Here is a 7,074-nt window from a genome sequence, read left to right as displayed (position 1 = left end):
CGCCGAAAAGTCTTAGTGTTTTTACAAAAAAGTCTTGTATATCATAGTAGATCATGATGGTGGTGTGTAACTTACGAAAATCAATGGTCCTTTTTAGGACTTTTTTTAGTTGGTCTCAAATTATCTTTCCCCTATATATATATAGGAAAGTTATTTGTAGTACATGTACTTTTTATAGTACATGTGTAACTACATGTGTAACTTAACTTACACACTTCTTCTTTCTTCTTCCTTTCATCCCCGACCACCACCACCACCACCATGATCATCTTCGACCACCACCATGATCCTCCGGCGATGACGACCATCTCCGGTGAGACTTACACATGTGTAAGTACAACCTTTTTTTTATAGCATTTTAGCGTTTAAAGTTTTTAGGTTTTTTCCTTCACGAGGCATCGGCGCCGGCAGTAAGGGCGGAGCCCGTACCGTAGCACACTGTCACCATCTCTTGGATCGCCGCCCATCAAATCCTTACGATTCCCATATGCGTCCCTTGATGGTTAAGTTTAGAACGGATAAGGGCCTCTGACCCTTACCGTATCCACCCGAAAACAAACCTGATTCTCGTTGGAAAGTTAACTTACACATGTGTAAGTTGTAGTTATACATGTGTAACTCTCGCCGGAGATGGTCGCCGTCGCCGGAGTATCATGGCGGTGATCGGAGATGATCATGGTGGTGGTCAGAGATGGAAGGAAGAAGTGTATAAGTTAAGTTACACATGTTACACATGTATTATAAAAAGTACATGTACTACAAATAATCCACCCCTATATATATATATATTTTTTTTATATATATATGATTTAATTTGTGTCTAATTTTTGAATGAATACATGATATGATGCATCATAAGAGTAATAAAAATGGTTTCTCTATGTTACAAAAAATAATAATGTGACCTAACATAACCATATACTCTAATAACCTAGCTAGCTTTATTTGATGTTCGTAATAACCTAGCTAGCTAACACTGCACGTTCTTTTTATCAATATATATTAGTTTTTGTGATGCCATTTAACATCTGGGTTACATGTGGATCCTAGCTTCAAACTAGTATTATGGATTAATTGCATAATTCATATTTAGAAAGTTTGAGTTAATTATCAGCGTAAATATTATCAACCATTCATAATTCATATGAATGGTTAGTTCCTGTGTCTTACATTAATTATCAACGTACGAAAATATTATTATTGGTCACTAGCTAACGTATACCCTACTTTTGTTACACTACTAATACTAATTCCTCCACCCAACTGTCGTACGATATTTGGGGTTAATTAATTAACAACACGTGACATTATTGTTCTTTTAGCTTCCCTTAAATATTATCGGATCGGAAGTTGGATGGGATGGACCGGTAGTAGTGTAACAAAGTAGGATGTTATTAGTGACCATTTCGTGTTGATATTTCAAAAGAGCGACGAGACTTGAAGGATCGTGAAAGCACAAGGACCATTAGTGTAACTAATTCAAAATATAGTTTTCTTAATGATTAGTGAAGTGATTAACAAATATTCCCTGTTTTAGTACAAGGTGCAACTCCTAAATCCTTCCTCATCTAACATTCGAAGTTCCAACAGTAAAGAAATGAAAATAAAATCAAGTAGTGGTTATACTAATCAATGGATGAGATCTAAATAGATATGCATTGGTGAGGGTTGGGTTGAGTTGGGTTGGTGGTGTCGTTGCAAAATACTATATTATTAGTACTATAATAATTTCAGCTGCAAATTAAAGATACGAACTCCAAATGTAAATATTTGACACGGATACGCGGTCGCTACTTGTCTCCGACAACATGCCAAAGCTTCTTAATTAAAGATTCTTTCTCAAAATTGCCTCTTCTTATTTTAATTCTTGAGTGAAATTATTTTATTAATCTTACAAATGATGTTTGGATAGTATACGTAAGCATTAGTGCAATCCGACATTGTATGGGTTGACTTAAGTATTTGACACATGTGTTTTAGAGTAAAAAATTAGCTTAATAACCCTAAAAATTACAGGAATTTTAAATAGCTTTATAAGTTAATTTATATTACTGATAATTTTTTACATGATGATTCTTTTTGGAGTTATTTAAATGTAATTTTGGATTTTATAATTATGTGAAAACATGAATTTTCATCCGTTATACAATTATGTGGAGACATGGATTCTATTAGCATAATGCTATGGACATATGTGTGTAAGTCGAGCATATGTATACGAGTAATTGTAAATAAATATTTCATTAGATAGTTGATGATCAAATATACATGGATAATTATACGAACATGTGAAAGCAATTATATAATCATATTATCTTTTCAATTATATAATCAAGTGACGGGCCCACAGAAAAATCATGTGTAAGTTAACTTACACACTTACACATGTGTAAGTAATTTACACATGATTTTTCTATGGATCCATCGCCGGAAAGTCTTAGTGTTTTTACAAAAAAGTCTTGTATATCGTAGTAGATCATGATGGTGTACAAAAATCAATGATCCTAGTTGGTCCTAAAATAAGAGGTGGTCTCAAATTATCTCACCCCTATATATATATATATATATATATTTAAAGATTTGTTATAATTAAAATTATGTACATCAATAGCCAATTAGCCACCGCTTTAATTAATAATCCTTTTGTGGCCCCGTCCAAGCAAATAATACTGGTAGACACAAAAAAAAAAGTACTAGATCATAATGACTTTCCTTTGGAACTTTCATTCAAAGTTTAGCGTAACAAATCAACAAAAAAGAAAACTTTGTGTTTATAGATGAGTTCCCGAACCTAACCTTGACCCCCCACGTCCAACCTATATAGGAAAAATCTGAACATGCGTGGCAAGCCAATCCTTAAGATTCATGGTATCTTGATAGATCCAAATCCCTAACGATGAAAAAGATATTTGGAAAGATTCTTTTTGAGTTACCATTCTTAAAGAATAGCAAGTACGCCTAGCTGAGCTTCTTTGGTTGGTTGTATAGATTATTAGTCATATCACCTATGGTATGGGATGCCTCATGCCACGGGTATGAGGGTGTCTCATACCATGCAGTAAGACGGTTATATTAGGTGTATCACCTATAGTATGGGATGCCTCATCAGTGGCGGATCTAGGATTTCAACTTACGTAGATCCTTGACTTTGACTTGACGACTTAATTCAAGCAGGGAAAATTAATTAAATGGGTCGGGTCAACTTATTCCGGCCGTGTTATCGCACCCTTGATCTTTAGGGATGCCTTCGGGTTCCAACCTCTATCATAATGTCTGTTAGGATGTCAGTGTTATAGTTCGAACCCACTAACCAACTAACACGTCGTTCTAACAAAATAAAAAAAATGCATACATACCAAAACCGGTATAAATTTAACCATATACAATACAGAAATACATTCGAAAACTACTAAATTAATATTGGCAACAATAATGTTATCATGCTTCTCTTGTGTATTTTAGAGGTCAATGCAATAACATAGATTGGGCATCAAAACACACAATTTCTTTTTACTTTTATATTATAAAAAAGACATTGAAATATATATAATCCTGATACTATTATAAAATAAATTTGTACTCAACACAAATCCATGTTTTAAATAAATTATAGGGTTATTTACTGAAATGGTACATGGACTATCCACCATATTACTGGTTTCATACCTATAACTTTAAAATTACTCTCATCATACCCCAACTTATCAATTTTTCACTCGGACGATACCTGACTTGACAGGCGTCAGTTTGGCCGTTAAGTTGGGGTATGACTACCGTAAATTTTAAAGTTTTAGGTATGAAACCAGTAATATGGTGGATAGTCCAGATATCATTTATGTAATTCCATTATTATTATTGTTATTGTTATTGTTATTGTTATTGTTATTGTTATTGTTATTATTATTATTATTATTATTATTATTATTATTATTATTATTATTATTATTATTATTATTATTATTATTATTATGGTTGTTGTTGTTTTTTTAATTACACAAAATACATTGATATTTTTTTTGTAAATATTTATATTTATTTTATAAAAGAATACTTTATTTTTAGAAAAAAATTATTGTAAATATTTAAGTTTTTATTAAAAACTATTATTAATATTTTAAAAGCTATTATTTATATAAAAAATTTTTTTTAATAAAATAATATTTTCTTTTATAAAAAATCATTTTTAGTACAAAGTTTTTATTTTTATAAAAAATATATTTCAATCTTCTTTTTTAATGGGGTGAACCGGAAAAAATATCATAATTTCCTGTATTGCATTAGTACCTGTACAACTAATATGTAAGGTTTGAATCAGCTCAAAACAGATTTAATCAACTCCATGTGGTGGTATCCATTCAAGACTTCACATTCATTTATCAATGTTTTACATGAAATTAATGTACTGCTTCCGATTTACTTATTTTTTTTAAATAAAAAATAAATAAAATCATCATGGATCTATAATTTGATTGATTAATAGTTTTTAATAAAAAAACTAAATATTTACAATATTTTTTATAAAAATGAAGTATTCTTTTATAAAATAAAAGTAAATATTTACAAAAAGTATCATGTACTTTTTAAAATTATTTATTCCTAAATAATACTTTGTGTAATTAAAACAACAACAACAACCATAATAATAATAATAATAATAATAATAATAATAATAATAATAATAATAATAATAATAATAACATCACTTCCATTAGAAATTAATAGAATTTACAAGAAATTATAGTAATAATAATAATAATAATAATAATAATAATGTAATTATAATAATAATAATAATGGTTAATTACATAAATGACACATAGACTATCCACTATATTACTGGTTTCATACCTAAAACTTTAAAATTTACTGTAGTCATACCCCAACTTAACGGCCAAACTGACGCCCGTCAGGTCAGGTATCGTCCGTGTGGAGAATTGATAAGTTGAGGTATGATGAGAGTAATTTTAAATTTATAAGTATGAAATCAGTAATATGGTGGATAGTCCAGGTACTATTTCAGTAAATAACCCTAAATTATATAGTTTAAGGTTTAAATTGATAAATGATTTAATAATTGACGTAGATAAAAACTTAATCTTGTTTCAATCTTACAAGTTACAACCTAATTACTTCTTAAGACTTAGTTCTATTAAAACTTGTACTCTTTGCTAAGAAAAATGTACATTAGAAGTTGGTAAGAAAATAAACAAAAAGCATTGGAGGGCACTTCTATATAATAAACAAAAGAAAGATCAATAGGATTGTCTTGGCATTTTAGTGACACGTGACTCAAAAATGTTCTAGTCAGGGAGCATGAAACAATTAAACAATAAAAACTTCATCTTCTTCGTTTGTTTCTTTCTTTTATAGTCGCCGAAAAATTCTTTTTCTCACCACCAAGTCTTGATGTTTATACAACAATAGAATAAGGTAGGTCCTGACCAGATCTTTAGGTAGGCCCTTGAAATAATTATCACATAACCTCTAAATATCTTTCAAAACTAAGGTAGGTCCTAGCAGAGGCGGTACCAGGAAAAATTCCAAAGGGGACAAACTTAGAAAAATAATGAAAAATAAATCTAAAAGGGGGCAAAATGTTAAAAACATATAGAAATTTTTTAAAAGTTTATGAAAAATTTAAAAATACATGACAAAATTTAAATTTGGAGGGGGGCATTGGACCCCCTTGCCCCGTCTTTAGTACCGCCTCTGGGTCCTAGGACCTACCTTCTTGTATGGTAGATCCGCCCCTGTGCCTTATACCACGTGTTATGACGGTTACATTGCGACATGTGGTGTGGGTCGAACATGAAATAGAGAAGTGTGGATTCGGAAACCGAGTTTATATATAAAAGGAAAAGTGAATGTTGTGCTGTAAGACACTTAAGTTTGGTGAAATCCCTTTCACATGCTAATTTTTTAATTCATAAATGTATAATGAATTACTAATGGGCCCCCATGTTTTTCATAGATTAAAAAAATTAGCATGTGAGAGGGATTTCACCCAACTTAAGTGTCTAACAGCACCACATTCACTTCCCCCACATATATATATATATATATATATATAAGGGTGGGTTATTTAGAGTACAAGCAATCCAAAAAGTACAAGGCATCGTTGGATCTTCTTCCTCCTTCCTTCTTGTCCGGCGAGACTGCCGCCACCAGCCACCACCTTCTTCTCCGGCGACCGCCACACCTCCTCATCCTTCCTTCTTCTCCGGCGAGACAACCACCGCCACCACCTCGGGCAACATCCCCGGCGACTTTTTGGGCAAGAATAAGGTTCGTTTTCGGGTGGATACGGTACGGGCGTTGCCCTCATCCGTTCTAAACTGGTTGTCACGGGACGCATATGGGAATCGTATGGATTTGATGGGCGACAATCCAAAAGATGGTGGCAGTTTGATACGGTACGGGTTGCCGGCGCCGTGGTTGGGGTGGTCGGAGATGATGGTGGTGGCGGTGGTTGTCTCGCCGGAGAAGAAGGAGGTGGTGGATGGCGGCGACAGTCTAGCCAGAAAATAAGGAAAAAGGAGGAAGAAAATATCCTTTTGTACTTTTTGGATTGCTCATACTCTAATTATTTTTCCCTTATATATATAGTGAAAAGTTATTTTAGGAACTAAAAAAAAAAAGTAAGAACCTTTTAATACTAATCATTACCATTAAATTATTTGATCAATGGTCTAAGATGATTATGGCATTATTGTAATTAATTAATTGACTAGTAATATAATTAGGGGTGTTCATTATTCAGATTAACCGAATAACCCACCCAATTCATTTGACTTGTGTATTATTTGGATTGGGTTATTTGGATTTGGTTTGGTGTTTGGGTGAAACCGATTAAAAAGTTGTTAAATGGTTCGGTTTTGGTTTAGAAAATTTTCAATTAGGGCCCAACCGAAATCCGATTAAGCTTTTAATGTTTAATAAAACTATAATAACCTAATTTAAATGATATAAATAGAACTTCAATTATTTTAATAATTTAATCCAAAAAATCTTAATACATGTAATTATTTGAATAGTCTCACCATGAATAAACAAAATGATGTACATTAACATTCG

This window comes from Erigeron canadensis, chromosome 4 (assembly GCF_010389155.1).
Source record: "Erigeron canadensis isolate Cc75 chromosome 4, C_canadensis_v1, whole genome shotgun sequence".
NCBI classification, from domain to species: domain Eukaryota; kingdom Viridiplantae; phylum Streptophyta; class Magnoliopsida; order Asterales; family Asteraceae; genus Erigeron; species Erigeron canadensis.
This window is presented reverse-complemented; position numbering follows the sequence as displayed.